Genomic DNA, 12,488 nt, shown 5'->3' on the forward strand with positions numbered 1-12,488 from the left:
CGATCAAAGCCCGGATCGTCGCTCAAATTTGTCGGCGCAAATGTATCAGCGCAAGCGTGAAGGATTGATTTCATGATAATGTAGAGTTGCGGGATGATGGAAAAAAACAGGGGGCAAATCAATAACAAAAAAAATTATGAAAGCAAATAAATAAAAGGATAATAGGAAAATGCTTGAATTGACGCTTAAAATGAATTTCGGTCTAGAAAAGCCACACTGCTTCGTAGGACTGGGTAGTTTAAAAGAATAAAGCGAAAGGAATATGGCGGGTGCGATCATACCAGCACTAATGCACCGGATCCCATCAGAATTTCGAAATTAAGCGTGTTTGGGCGAGAGTAGTACTTGGATTGGTGACCCCCTGGGAAGTCCTCGTGTTGCACCCCTCTCTTTTTTGTTTCGAAATCCAAATTTCCTATTCGTTCTTTATCCTGTAGTAATTTAGCTCCGTCGGAACGATTGCTTAATATTTTGCTTCTTGTCGAAGCGTGAAGGAGGATCTGAAGGCGCGAGACAAATCAGGAACGGTACGGCTCGATCAAAGCCCGGATCGTCGCTCAAATTTGTCGGCGCAAATGTATCAGCGCAAGCGTGAAGGATTGATTTCATGATAATTTAGAGTTGCGGGATGATGGAAAAAAACAGGGGGCAAATCAATAACAAAAAAAAATATGAAAGCAAATAAATAAAAGGATAATAGGAAAATGCTTGAATTGACGCTTAAAATGAATTTCGGTCTAGAAAAGCCACACTGCTTCGCAGGACGGGGTAGTTTAAAAGAATAAAGCGAAAGGAATATGGCGGGTGCGATCATACCAGCACTAATGCACCGGATCCCATCAGAACTTCGAAATTAAGCGTGTTTGGGCGAGAGTAGTACTTGGATTGGTGACCCCCTGGGAAGTCCTCGTGTTGCACCCCTCTCTTTTTTGTTTCGAAATCCAAATTTCCTATTCGTTCTTTATCCAGTAGTAATTTAGCTCCGTCGGAACGATTGCTTAATATTTTGCTTCTTGTCGAAGCGTGAAGGAGGATCTGAAGGCGCGAGACAAATCAGGAACGGTACGGTTCGATCAAAGCCCGGATCGTCGCTCAAATTTGTCGGCGCAAATGTATCAGCGCAAGCATGAAGGATTGATTTCATGATAATTTAGAGTTGCGGGATGATGGAAAAAAACAGGGGGCAAATCAATAACAAAAAAAAATATGAAAGCAAATAAACAAAAGGGTAAGAGAAAAATGCTTGAATTGACGCTTAAAATGAATTTCGGTCTAGAAAAGCCACACTGCTTCGCAGGACGGGGTAGTTTAAAAGAATAAAGCGAAAGAAATATGGCGGGTGCGATCATACCAGCACTAATGCACCGGATCCCATCAGAACTTCGAAATTAAGCGTGTTTGGGCGAGAGTAGTACTTGGATTGGTGACCCCCTGGGAAGTCCTCGTGTTGCACCCCTCTCTTTTTTGTTTCGAAATCCAAATTTCCTATTCGTTCTTTATCCAGTAGTAATTTAGCTCCGTCGGAACGATTGCTTAATATTTTGCTTCTTGTCGAAGCGTGAAGGAGGATCTGAAGGCGCGAGACAAATCAGGAACGGTACGGTTCGATCAAAGCCCGGATCGTCGCTCAAATTTGTCGGCGCAAATGTATCAGCGCAAGCATGAAGGATTGATTTCATGATAATTTAGAGTTGCGGGATGATGGAAAAAAACAGGGGGCAAATCAATAACAAAAAAAAATATGAAAGCAAATAAACAAAAGGGTAAGAGAAAAATGCTTGAATTGACGCTTAAAATGAATTTCGGTCTAGAAAAGCCACACTGCTTCGCAGGACGGGATGGTTTAAAAGAATAAAGCGAAAGGAACATGGCGGGTGCGATCATACCAGCACTAATGCACCGGATCCCATCAGAACTCCGAAGTTAAGCATGCTTGGGCGAGAGTAGTACTAGGATGGGTGACCCCCTGGGAATTCCTCTTGTTGCACCCCTCTTTTTTTTGTTTCGAAATCCAAATTTCCTATTCGTTCTTTATCCTGTAGTAATTTAGCTCCGTCGGAACGATTGCTTAATATTTTGCTTCTTGTCGAAGCGTGAAGGAGGATCTGAAGGCGCGAGACAAATCAGGAACGGTACGGCTCGATCAAAGCCCGGATCGTCGCTCAAATTTGTCGGCGCAAATGTATCAGCGCAAGCGTGAAGGATTGATTTCATGATAATGTAGAGTTGCGGGATGATGGAAAAAAACAGGGGGCAAATCAATAACAAAAAAAATTATGAAAGCAAATAAATAAAAGGATAATAGGAAAATGCTTGAATTGACGCTTAAAATGAATTTCGGTCTAGAAAAGCCACACTGCTTCGTAGGACTGGGTAGTTTAAAAGAATAAAGCGAAAGGAATATGGCGGGTGCGATCATACCAGCACTAATGCACCGGATCCCATCAGAATTTCGAAATTAAGCGTGTTTGGGCGAGAGTAGTACTTGGATTGGTGACCCCCTGGGAAGTCCTCGTGTTGCACCCCTCTCTTTTTTGTTTCGAAATCCAAATTTCCTATTCGTTCTTTATCCTGTAGTAATTTAGCTCCGTCGGAACGATTGCTTAATATTTTGCTTCTTGTCGAAGCGTGAAGGAGGATCTGAAGGCGCGAGACAAATCAGGAACGGTACGGCTCGATCAAAGCCCGGATCGTCGCTCAAATTTGTCGGCGCAAATGTATCAGCGCAAGCGTGAAGGATTGATTTCATGATAATTTAGAGTTGCGGGATGATGGAAAAAAACAGGGGGCAAATCAATAACAAAAAAAAATATGAAAGCAAATAAATAAAAGGATAATAGGAAAATGCTTGAATTGACGCTTAAAATGAATTTCGGTCTAGAAAAGCCACACTGCTTCGCAGGACGGGGTAGTTTAAAAGAATAAAGCGAAAGGAATATGGCGGGTGCGATCATACCAGCACTAATGCACCGGATCCCATCAGAACTTCGAAATTAAGCGTGTTTGGGCGAGAGTAGTACTTGGATTGGTGACCCCCTGGGAAGTCCTCGTGTTGCACCCCTCTCTTTTTTGTTTCGAAATCCAAATTTCCTATTCGTTCTTTATCCAGTAGTAATTTAGCTCCGTCGGAACGATTGCTTAATATTTTGCTTCTTGTCGAAGCGTGAAGGAGGATCTGAAGGCGCGAGACAAATCAGGAACGGTACGGTTCGATCAAAGCCCGGATCGTCGCTCAAATTTGTCGGCGCAAATGTATCAGCGCAAGCATGAAGGATTGATTTCATGATAATTTAGAGTTGCGGGATGATGGAAAAAAACAGGGGGCAAATCAATAACAAAAAAAAATATGAAAGCAAATAAACAAAAGGGTAAGAGAAAAATGCTTGAATTGACGCTTAAAATGAATTTCGGTCTAGAAAAGCCACACTGCTTCGCAGGACGGGGTAGTTTAAAAGAATAAAGCGAAAGAAATATGGCGGGTGCGATCATACCAGCACTAATGCACCGGATCCCATCAGAACTTCGAAATTAAGCGTGTTTGGGCGAGAGTAGTACTTGGATTGGTGACCCCCTGGGAAGTCCTCGTTTTGCACCCCTCTCTTTTTTGTTTCGAAATCCAAATTTCCTATTCGTTCTTTATCCTGTAGTAATTTAGCTCCGTCGGAACGATTGCTTAATATTTTGCTTCTTGTCGAAGGCTGAAGGAGGATCTGAAGGCGCGAGACAAATCAGGAACGGTACGGCTCGATCAAAGCCCGGATCGTCGATCAAATTTGTCGGCGCAAATGTATCAGCGCAAGCGTGAAGGATTGATTTCATGATAATGTAGAGTTGCGGGATGATGGAAAAAAACAGGGGGCAAATCAATAACAAAAAAAGTTATGAAAGCAAATAAATAAAAGGATAATAGGAAAATGCTTGAATTGACGCTTAAAATGAATTTCGGTCTAGAAAAGCCACACTGCTTCGCAGGACTGGGTAGTTTAAAAGAATAAAGCGAAAGGAATATGGCGGGTGCGATCATACCAGCACTAATGCACCGGATCCCATCAGAACTTCGAAATTAAGCGTGTTTGGGCGAGAGTAGTACTTGGATTGGTGACCCCCTGGGAAGTCCTCGTGTTGCACCCCTCTCTTTTTTGTTTCGAAATCCAAATTTCCTATTCGTTCTTTATCCTGTAGTAATTTAGCTCCGTCGGAACGATTGCTTAATATTTTGCTTCTTGTCGAAGCGTGAAGGAGGATCTGAAGGCGCGAGACAAATCAGGAACGGTACGGCTCGATCAAAGCCCGGATCGTCGCTCAAATTTGTCGGCGCAAATGTATCAGCGCAAGCGTGAAGGATTGATTTCATGATAATTTAGAGTTGCGGGATGATGGAAAAAAACAGGGGGCAAATCAATAACAAAAAAAAATATGAAAGCAAATAAATAAAAGGATAATAGGAAAATGCTTGAATTGACGCTTAAAATGAATTTCGGTCTAGAAAAGCCACACTGCTTCGTAGGACGGGGTAGTTTAAAAGAATAAAGCGAAAGGAATATGGCGGGTGCGATCATACCAGCACTAATGCACCGGATCCCATCAGAACTTCGAAATTAAGCGTGTTTGGGCGAGAGTAGTACTTGGATTGGTGACCCCCTGGGAAGTCCTCGTGTTGCACCCCTCTCTTTTTTGTTTCGAAATCCAAATTTCCTATTCGTTCTTTATCCTGTAGTAATTTAGCTCCGTCGGAACGATTGCTTAATATTTTGCTTCTTGTCGAAGCGTGAAGGAGGATCTGAAGGCGCGAGACAAATCAGGAACGGTACGGCTCGATCAAAGCCCGGATCGTCACTCAAATTTGTCGGCGCAAATGTATCAGTGCAAGCGTGAAGGATTGATTTCATGATAATGTAGAGTTGCGGGATGATGGAAAAAAACAGGGGGCAAATCAATAACAAAAAAAATTATGAAAGCAAATAAATAAAAGGATAATAGGAAAATGCTTGAATTGACGCTTAAAATTAATTTCGGTCTAGAAAAGCCACACTGCTTCGCAGGACGGGGTAGTTTAAAAGAATAAAGCGAAAGGAATATGGCGGGTGCGATCATACCAGCACTAATGCACCGGATCCCATCAGAACTTCGAAATTAAGCGTGTTTGGGCGAGAGTAGTACTTGGATTGGTGACCCCCTGGGAAGTCCTCGTGTTGCACCCCTCTCTTTTTTGTTTCGAAATCCAAATTTCCTATTCGTTCTTTATCCTGTAGTAATTTAGCTCCGTCGGAACGATTGCTTAATATTTTGCTTCTTGTCGAAGGCTGAAGGAGGATCTGAAGGCGCGAGACAAATCAGGAACGGTACGGCTCGATCAAAGCCCGGATCGTCGATCAAATTTGTCGGCGCAAATGTATCAGCGCAAGCGTGAAGGATTGATTTCATGATAATGTAGAGTTGCGGGATGATGGAAAAAAACAGGGGGCAAATCAATAACAAAAAAAATTATGAAAGCAAATAAATAAAAGGATAATAGGAAAATGCTTGAATTGACGCTTAAAATGAATTTCGGTCTAGAAAAGCCACACTGCTTCGCAGGACTGGGTAGTTTAAAAGAATAAAGCGAAAGGAATATGGCGGGTGCGATCATACCAGCACTAATGCACCGGATCCCATCAGAACTTCGAAATTAAGCGTGTTTGGGCGAGAGTAGTACTTGGATTGGTGACCCCCTGGGAAGTCCTCGTGTTGCACCCCTCTCTTTTTTGTTTCGAAATCCAAATTTCCTATTCGTTCTTTATCCTGTAGTAATTTAGCTCCGTCGGAACGATTGCTTAATATTTTGCTTCTTGTCGAAGCGTGAAGGAGGATCTGAAGGCGCGAGACAAATCAGGAACGGTACGGCTCGATCAAAGCCCGGATCGTCGCTCAAATTTGTCGGCGCAAATGTATCAGCGCAAGCGTGAAGGATTGATTTCATGATAATTTAGAGTTGCGGGATGATGGAAAAAAACAGGGGGCAAATCAATAACAAAAAAAAATATGAAAGCAAATAAATAAAAGGATAATAGGAAAATGCTTGAATTGACGCTTAAAATGAATTTCGGTATAGAAAAGCCACACTGCTTCGCAGGACGGGGTAGTTTAAAAGAATAAAGCGAAAGGAATATGGCGGGTGCGATCATACCAGCACTAATGCACCGGATCCCATCAGAACTTCGAAATTAAGCGTGTTTGGGCGAGAGTAGTACTTGGATTGGTGACCCCCTGGGAAGTCCTCGTGTTGCACCCCTCTCTTTTTTGTTTCGAAATCCAAATTTCCTATTCGTTCTTTATCCAGTAGTAATTTAGCTCCGTCGGAACGATTGCTTAATATTTTGCTTCTTGTCGAAGCGTGAAGGAGGATCTGAAGGCGCGAGACAAATCAGGAACGGTACGGTTCGATCAAAGCCCGGATCGTCGCTCAAATTTGTCGGCGCAAATGTATCAGCGCAAGCATGAAGGATTGATTTCATGATAATTTAGAGTTGCGGGATGATGGAAAAAAACAGGGGGCAAATCAATAACAAAAAAAAATATGAAAGCAAATAAACAAAAGGGTAAGAGAAAAATGCTTGAATTGACGCTTAAAATGAATTTCGGTCTAGAAAAGCCACACTGCTTCGCAGGACGGGATGGTTTAAAAGAATAAAGCGAAAGGAACATGGCGGGTGCGATCATACCAGCACTAATGCACCGGATCCCATCAGAACTCCGAAGTTAAGCATGCTTGGGCGAGAGTAGTACTAGGATGGGTGACCCCCTGGGAATTCCTCTTGTTGCACCCCTCTTTTTTTTGTTTCGAAATCCAAATTTCCTATTCGTTCTTTATCCTGTAGTAATTTAGCTCCGTCGGAACGATTGCTTAATATTTTGCTTCTTGTCGAAGCGTGAAGGAGGATCTGAAGGCGCGAGACAAATCAGGAACGGTACGGCTCGATCAAAGCCCGGATCGTCGCTCAAATTTGTCGGCGCAAATGTATCAGCGCAAGCGTGAAGGATTGATTTCATGATAATGTAGAGTTGCGGGATGATGGAAAAAAACAGGGGGCAAATCAATAACAAAAAAAATTATGAAAGCAAATAAATAAAAGGATAATAGGAAAATGCTTGAATTGACGCTTAAAATGAATTTCGGTCTAGAAAAGCCACACTGCTTCGTAGGACTGGGTAGTTTAAAAGAATAAAGCGAAAGGAATATGGCGGGTGCGATCATACCAGCACTAATGCACCGGATCCCATCAGAATTTCGAAATTAAGCGTGTTTGGGCGAGAGTAGTACTTGGATTGGTGACCCCCTGGGAAGTCCTCGTGTTGCACCCCTCTCTTTTTTGTTTCGAAATCCAAATTTCCTATTCGTTCTTTATCCTGTAGTAATTTAGCTCCGTCGGAACGATTGCTTAATATTTTGCTTCTTGTCGAAGCGTGAAGGAGGATCTGAAGGCGCGAGACAAATCAGGAACGGTACGGCTCGATCAAAGCCCGGATCGTCGCTCAAATTTGTCGGCGCAAATGTATCAGCGCAAGCGTGAAGGATTGATTTCATGATAATTTAGAGTTGCGGGATGATGGAAAAAAACAGGGGGCAAATCAATAACAAAAAAAAATATGAAAGCAAATAAATAAAAGGATAATAGGAAAATGCTTGAATTGACGCTTAAAATGAATTTCGGTCTAGAAAAGCCACACTGCTTCGCAGGACGGGGTAGTTTAAAAGAATAAAGCGAAAGGAATATGGCGGGTGCGATCATACCAGCACTAATGCACCGGATCCCATCAGAACTTCGAAATTCAGCGTGTTTGGGCGAGAGTAGTACTTGGATTGGTGACCCCCTGGGAAGTCCTCGTGTTGCACCCCTCTCTTTTTTGTTTCGAAATCCAAATTTCCTATTCGTTCTTTATCCAGTAGTAATTTAGCTCCGTCGGAACGATTGCTTAATATTTTGCTTCTTGTCGAAGCGTGAAGGAGGATCTGAAGGCGCGAGACAAATCAGGAACGGTACGGTTCGATCAAAGCCCGGATCGTCGCTCAAATTTGTCGGCGCAAATGTATCAGCGCAAGCATGAAGGATTGATTTCATGATAATTTAGAGTTGCGGGATGATGGAAAAAAACAGGGGGCAAATCAATAACAAAAAAAAATATGAAAGCAAATAAACAAAAGGGTAAGAGAAAAATGCTTGAATTGACGCTTAAAATGAATTTCGGTCTAGAAAAGCCACACTGCTTCGCAGGACGGGGTAGTTTAAAAGAATAAAGCGAAAGAAATATGGCGGGTGCGATCATACCAGCACTAATGCACCGGATCCCATCAGAACTTCGAAATTAAGCGTGTTTGGGCGAGAGTAGTACTTGGATTGGTGACCCCCTGGGAAGTCCTCGTGTTGCACCCCTCTCTTTTTTGTTTCGAAATCCAAATTTCCTATTCGTTCTTTATCCTGTAGTAATTTAGCTCCGTCGGAACGATTGCTTAAAATTTTGCTTCTTGTCGAAGCGTGAAGGAGGATCTGAAGGCGCGAGACAAATCAGGAACGGTACGGCTCGATCAAAGCCCGGATCGTCGCTCAAATTTGTCGGCGCAAATGTATCAGCGCAAGCGTGAAGGATTGATTTCATGATAATTTAGAGTTGCGGGATGATGGAAAAAAACAGGGGGCAAATCAATAACAAAAAAAAATATGAAAGCAAATAAATAAAAGGATAATAGGAAAATGCTTGAATTGACGCTTAAAATGAATTTCGGTCTAGAAAAGCCACACTGCTTCGCAGGACTGGGTAGTTTAAAAGAATAAAGCGAAAGGAATATGGCGGGTGCGATCATACCAGCACTAATGCACCGGATCCCATCAGAACTTCGAAATTAAGCGTGTTTGGGCGAGAGTAGTACTTGGATTGGTGACCCCCTGGGAAGTCCTCGTGTTGCACCCCTCTCTTTTTTGTTTCGAAATCCAAATTTCCTATTCGTTCTTTATCCTGTAGTAATTTAGCTCCGTCGGAACGATTGCTTAATATTTTGCTTCTTGTCGAAGCGTGAAGGAGGATCTGAAGGCGCGAGACAAATCAGGAACGGTACGGCTCGATCAAAGCCCGGATCGTCGCTCAAATTTGTCGGCGCAAATGTATCAGCGCAAGCGTGAAGGATTGATTTCATGATAATTTAGAGTTGCGGGATGATGGAAAAAAACAGGGGGCAAATCAATAACAAAAAAAAATATGAAAGCAAATAAATAAAAGGATAATAGGAAAATGCTTGAATTGACGCTTAAAATGAATTTCGGTCTAGAAAAGCCACACTGCTTCGTAGGACGGGGTAGTTTAAAAGAATAAAGCGAAAGGAATATGGCGGGTGCGATCATACCAGCACTAATGCACCGGATCCCATCAGAACTTCGAAATTAAGCGTGTTTGGGCGAGAGTAGTACTTGGATTGGTGACCCCCTGGGAAGTCCTCGTGTTGCACCCCTCTCTTTTTTGTTTCGAAATCCAAATTTCCTATTCGTTCTTTATCCTGTAGTAATTTAGCTCCGTCGGAACGATTGCTTAATATTTTGCTTCTTGTCGAAGCGTGAAGGAGGATCTGAAGGCGCGAGACAAATCAGGAACGGTACGGCTCGATCAAAGCCCGGATCGTCGCTCAAATTTGTCGGCGCAAATGTATCAGTGCAAGCGTGAAGGATTGATTTCATGATAATGTAGAGTTGCGGGATGATGGAAAAAAACAGGGGGCAAATCAATAACAAAAAAAATTATGAAAGCAAATAAATAAAAGGATAATAGGAAAATGCTTGAATTGACGCTTAAAATTAATTTCGGTCGAGAAAAGCCACACTGCTTCGCAGGACGGGGTAGTTTAAAAGAATAAAGCGAAAGGAATATGGCGGGTGCGATCATACCAGCACTAATGCACCGGATCCCATCAGAACTTCGAAATTAAGCGTGTTTGGGCGAGAGTAGTACTTGGATTGGTGACCCCCTGGGAAGTCCTCGTGTTGCACCCCTCTCTTTTTTGTTTCGAAATCCAAATTTCCTATTCGTTCTTTATCCTGTAGTAATTTAGCTCCGTCGGAACGATTGCTTAATATTTTGCTTCTTGTCGAAGGCTGAAGGAGGATCTGAAGGCGCGAGACAAATCAGGAACGGTACGGCTCGATCAAAGCCCGGATCGTCGATCAAATTTGTCGGCGCAAATGTAACAGCGCAAGCGTGAAGGATTGATTTCATGATAATGTAGAGTTGCGGGATGATGGAAAAAAACAGGGGGCAAATCAATAACAAAAAAAATTATGAAAGCAAATAAATAAAAGGATAATAGGAAAATGCTTGAATTGACGCTTAAAATGAATTTCGGTCTAGAAAAGCCACACTGCTTCGCAGGACTGGGTAGTTTAAAAGAATAAAGCGAAAGGAATATGGCGGGTGCGATCATACCAGCACTAATGCACCGGATCCCATCAGAACTTCGAAATTAAGCGTGTTTGGGCGAGAGTAGTACTTGGATTGGTGACCCCCTGGGAAGTCCTCGTGTTGCACCCCTCTCTTTTTTGTTTCGAAATCCAAATTTCCTATTCGTTCTTTATCCTGTAGTAATTTAGCTCCGTCGGAACGATTGCTTAAAATTTTGCTTCTTGTCGAAGCGTGAAGGAGGATCTGAAGGCGCGAGACAAATCAGGAACGGTACGGCTCGATCAAAGCCCGGATCGTCGCTCAAATTTGTCGGCGCAAATGTATCAGCGCAAGCGTGAAGGATTGATTTCATGATAATTTAGAGTTGCGGGATGATGGAAAAAAACAGGGGGCAAATCAATAACAAAAAAAAATATGAAAGCAAATAAATAAAAGGATAATAGGAAAATGCTTGAATTGACGCTTAAAATGAATTTCGGTCTAGAAAAGCCACACTGCTTCGCAGGACGGGGTAGTTTAAAAGAATAAAGCGAAAGGAATATGGCGGGTGCGATCATACCAGCACTAATGCACCGGATCCCATCAGAACTTCGAAATTAAGCGTGTTTGGGCGAGAGTAGTACTTGGATTGGTGACCCCCTGGGAAGTCCTCGTGTTGCACCCCTCTCTTTTTTGTTTCGAAATCCAAATTTCCTATTCGTTCTTTATCCTGTAGTAATTTAGCTCTGTCGGAACGATTGCTTAATATTTTGCTTCTTGTCGAAGCGTGAAGGAGGATCTGAAGGCGCGAGACAAATCAGGAACGGTACGGCTCGATCAAAGCCCGGATCGTCGCTCAAATTTGTCGGCGCAAATGTATCAGCGCAAGCGTGAAGGATTGATTTCATGATAATTTAGAGTTGCGGGATGATGGAAAAAAACAGGGGGCAAATCAATAACAAAAAAAAATATGAAAGCAAATAAATAAAAGGATAATAGGAAAATGCTTGAATTGACGCTTAAAATGAATTTCGGTCTAGAAAAGCCACACTGCTTCGCAGGACGGGGTAGTTTAAAAGAATAAAGCGAAAGGAATATGGCGGGTGCGATCATACCAGCACTAATGCACCGGATCCCATCAGAACTTCGAAATTAAGCGTGTTTGGGCGAGAGTAGTACTTGGATTGGTGACCCCCTGGGAAGTACTCGTGTTGCACCCCTCTCTTTTTTGTTTCGAAATCCAAATTTCCTATTCGTTCTTTATCCAGTAGTAATTTAGCTTCGTCGGAACGATTGCTTAATATTTTGCTTCTTGTCGAAGCGTGAAGGAGGATCTGAAGGCGCGAGACAAATCAGGAACGGTACGGCTCGATCAAAGCCCGGATCGTCGCTCAAATTTGTCGGCGCAAATGTATCAGCGCAAGCGTGAAGGATTGATTTCATGATAATTTAGAGTTGCGGGATGATGGAAAAAAACAGGGGGCAAATCAATAACAAAAAAAAAATATGAAAGCAAATAAATAAAAGGATAATCGGAAAATGCTTGAATTGACGCTTAAAATGAATTTCGGTCTAGAAAAGCCACACTGCTTCGCAGGACGGGGTAGTTTAAAAGAATAAAGCGAAAGGAATATGGCGGGTGCGATCATACCAGCACTAATGCACCGGATCCCATCAGAACTTCGAAATTAAGCGTGTTTGGGCGAGAGTAGTACTTGGATTGGTGACCCCCTGGGAAGTCCTCGTGTTGCACCCCTCTCTTTTTTGTTTCGAAATCCAAATTTCCTATTCGTTCTTTATCCAGTAGTAATTTAGCTCCGTCGGAACGATTGCTTAATATTTTGCTTCTTGTCGAAGCGTGAAGGAGGATCTGAAGGCGCGAGACAAATCAGGAACGGTACGGTTCGATCAAAGCCCGGATCGTCGCTCAAATTTGTCGGCGCAAATGTATCAGCGCAAGCATGAAGGATTGATTTCATGATAATTTAGAGTTGCGGGATGATGGAAAAAAACAGGGGGCAAATCAATAACAAAAAAAAATATGAAAGCAAATAAACAAAAAGGTAAGAGAAAAATGCTTGAATTGA

General features: G+C 42.6%; 23 non-coding genes across 23 annotated transcripts; all 23 read left to right on the top strand.

The window, feature by feature from the left end:
* The first annotated feature begins 267 nt into the window (after window positions 1-267).
* Window positions 268-386, top strand: LOC140024104 (5S ribosomal RNA). Its single transcript, XR_011828076.1, has one exon. It is a non-coding gene; the product is annotated as a 5S ribosomal RNA (ribosomal RNA).
* Window positions 387-802: 416 nt separating this feature from the next.
* On the top strand, window positions 803-921 carry LOC140022423 (5S ribosomal RNA). The gene has a single exon (XR_011826404.1). It is a non-coding gene; the product is annotated as a 5S ribosomal RNA (ribosomal RNA).
* A 416-nt stretch (window positions 922-1,337) lies between these two features.
* LOC140022424 (5S ribosomal RNA) lies at window positions 1,338-1,456 on the top strand. The gene has a single exon (XR_011826405.1). It is a non-coding gene; the product is annotated as a 5S ribosomal RNA (ribosomal RNA).
* Window positions 1,457-1,872: 416 nt separating this feature from the next.
* LOC140031852 (5S ribosomal RNA) lies at window positions 1,873-1,991 on the top strand. Its single transcript, XR_011835777.1, has one exon. It is a non-coding gene; the product is annotated as a 5S ribosomal RNA (ribosomal RNA).
* Window positions 1,992-2,407: 416 nt separating this feature from the next.
* Window positions 2,408-2,526, top strand: LOC140024105 (5S ribosomal RNA). Its single transcript, XR_011828077.1, has one exon. It is a non-coding gene; the product is annotated as a 5S ribosomal RNA (ribosomal RNA).
* A 416-nt stretch (window positions 2,527-2,942) lies between these two features.
* LOC140022425 (5S ribosomal RNA) lies at window positions 2,943-3,061 on the top strand. Its single transcript, XR_011826406.1, has one exon. It is a non-coding gene; the product is annotated as a 5S ribosomal RNA (ribosomal RNA).
* A 416-nt stretch (window positions 3,062-3,477) lies between these two features.
* Window positions 3,478-3,596, top strand: LOC140023929 (5S ribosomal RNA). Its single transcript, XR_011827896.1, has one exon. It is a non-coding gene; the product is annotated as a 5S ribosomal RNA (ribosomal RNA).
* A 416-nt stretch (window positions 3,597-4,012) lies between these two features.
* LOC140022427 (5S ribosomal RNA) lies at window positions 4,013-4,131 on the top strand. The gene has a single exon (XR_011826409.1). It is a non-coding gene; the product is annotated as a 5S ribosomal RNA (ribosomal RNA).
* Window positions 4,132-4,547: 416 nt separating this feature from the next.
* On the top strand, window positions 4,548-4,666 carry LOC140022428 (5S ribosomal RNA). The gene has a single exon (XR_011826410.1). It is a non-coding gene; the product is annotated as a 5S ribosomal RNA (ribosomal RNA).
* A 416-nt stretch (window positions 4,667-5,082) lies between these two features.
* LOC140022429 (5S ribosomal RNA) lies at window positions 5,083-5,201 on the top strand. Its single transcript, XR_011826411.1, has one exon. It is a non-coding gene; the product is annotated as a 5S ribosomal RNA (ribosomal RNA).
* A 416-nt stretch (window positions 5,202-5,617) lies between these two features.
* On the top strand, window positions 5,618-5,736 carry LOC140022430 (5S ribosomal RNA). Its single transcript, XR_011826412.1, has one exon. It is a non-coding gene; the product is annotated as a 5S ribosomal RNA (ribosomal RNA).
* Window positions 5,737-6,152: 416 nt separating this feature from the next.
* LOC140022431 (5S ribosomal RNA) lies at window positions 6,153-6,271 on the top strand. The gene has a single exon (XR_011826413.1). It is a non-coding gene; the product is annotated as a 5S ribosomal RNA (ribosomal RNA).
* A 416-nt stretch (window positions 6,272-6,687) lies between these two features.
* LOC140031853 (5S ribosomal RNA) lies at window positions 6,688-6,806 on the top strand. The gene has a single exon (XR_011835778.1). It is a non-coding gene; the product is annotated as a 5S ribosomal RNA (ribosomal RNA).
* A 416-nt stretch (window positions 6,807-7,222) lies between these two features.
* LOC140024106 (5S ribosomal RNA) lies at window positions 7,223-7,341 on the top strand. Its single transcript, XR_011828078.1, has one exon. It is a non-coding gene; the product is annotated as a 5S ribosomal RNA (ribosomal RNA).
* A 416-nt stretch (window positions 7,342-7,757) lies between these two features.
* LOC140024410 (5S ribosomal RNA) lies at window positions 7,758-7,876 on the top strand. The gene has a single exon (XR_011828383.1). It is a non-coding gene; the product is annotated as a 5S ribosomal RNA (ribosomal RNA).
* Window positions 7,877-8,292: 416 nt separating this feature from the next.
* LOC140022432 (5S ribosomal RNA) lies at window positions 8,293-8,411 on the top strand. Its single transcript, XR_011826414.1, has one exon. It is a non-coding gene; the product is annotated as a 5S ribosomal RNA (ribosomal RNA).
* Window positions 8,412-8,827: 416 nt separating this feature from the next.
* On the top strand, window positions 8,828-8,946 carry LOC140022433 (5S ribosomal RNA). Its single transcript, XR_011826415.1, has one exon. It is a non-coding gene; the product is annotated as a 5S ribosomal RNA (ribosomal RNA).
* Window positions 8,947-9,362: 416 nt separating this feature from the next.
* LOC140022434 (5S ribosomal RNA) lies at window positions 9,363-9,481 on the top strand. The gene has a single exon (XR_011826416.1). It is a non-coding gene; the product is annotated as a 5S ribosomal RNA (ribosomal RNA).
* A 416-nt stretch (window positions 9,482-9,897) lies between these two features.
* On the top strand, window positions 9,898-10,016 carry LOC140022435 (5S ribosomal RNA). The gene has a single exon (XR_011826417.1). It is a non-coding gene; the product is annotated as a 5S ribosomal RNA (ribosomal RNA).
* Window positions 10,017-10,432: 416 nt separating this feature from the next.
* Window positions 10,433-10,551, top strand: LOC140022436 (5S ribosomal RNA). The gene has a single exon (XR_011826418.1). It is a non-coding gene; the product is annotated as a 5S ribosomal RNA (ribosomal RNA).
* Window positions 10,552-10,967: 416 nt separating this feature from the next.
* LOC140022438 (5S ribosomal RNA) lies at window positions 10,968-11,086 on the top strand. The gene has a single exon (XR_011826420.1). It is a non-coding gene; the product is annotated as a 5S ribosomal RNA (ribosomal RNA).
* Window positions 11,087-11,502: 416 nt separating this feature from the next.
* On the top strand, window positions 11,503-11,621 carry LOC140023724 (5S ribosomal RNA). The gene has a single exon (XR_011827691.1). It is a non-coding gene; the product is annotated as a 5S ribosomal RNA (ribosomal RNA).
* A 417-nt stretch (window positions 11,622-12,038) lies between these two features.
* On the top strand, window positions 12,039-12,157 carry LOC140022439 (5S ribosomal RNA). The gene has a single exon (XR_011826421.1). It is a non-coding gene; the product is annotated as a 5S ribosomal RNA (ribosomal RNA).
* The last annotated feature ends 331 nt before the right edge of the window (window positions 12,158-12,488 follow it).

Source organism: Coffea arabica, chromosome 11e (assembly GCF_036785885.1).
Source record: "Coffea arabica cultivar ET-39 chromosome 11e, Coffea Arabica ET-39 HiFi, whole genome shotgun sequence".
NCBI classification, from domain to species: Eukaryota; Viridiplantae; Streptophyta; class Magnoliopsida; order Gentianales; family Rubiaceae; genus Coffea; species Coffea arabica.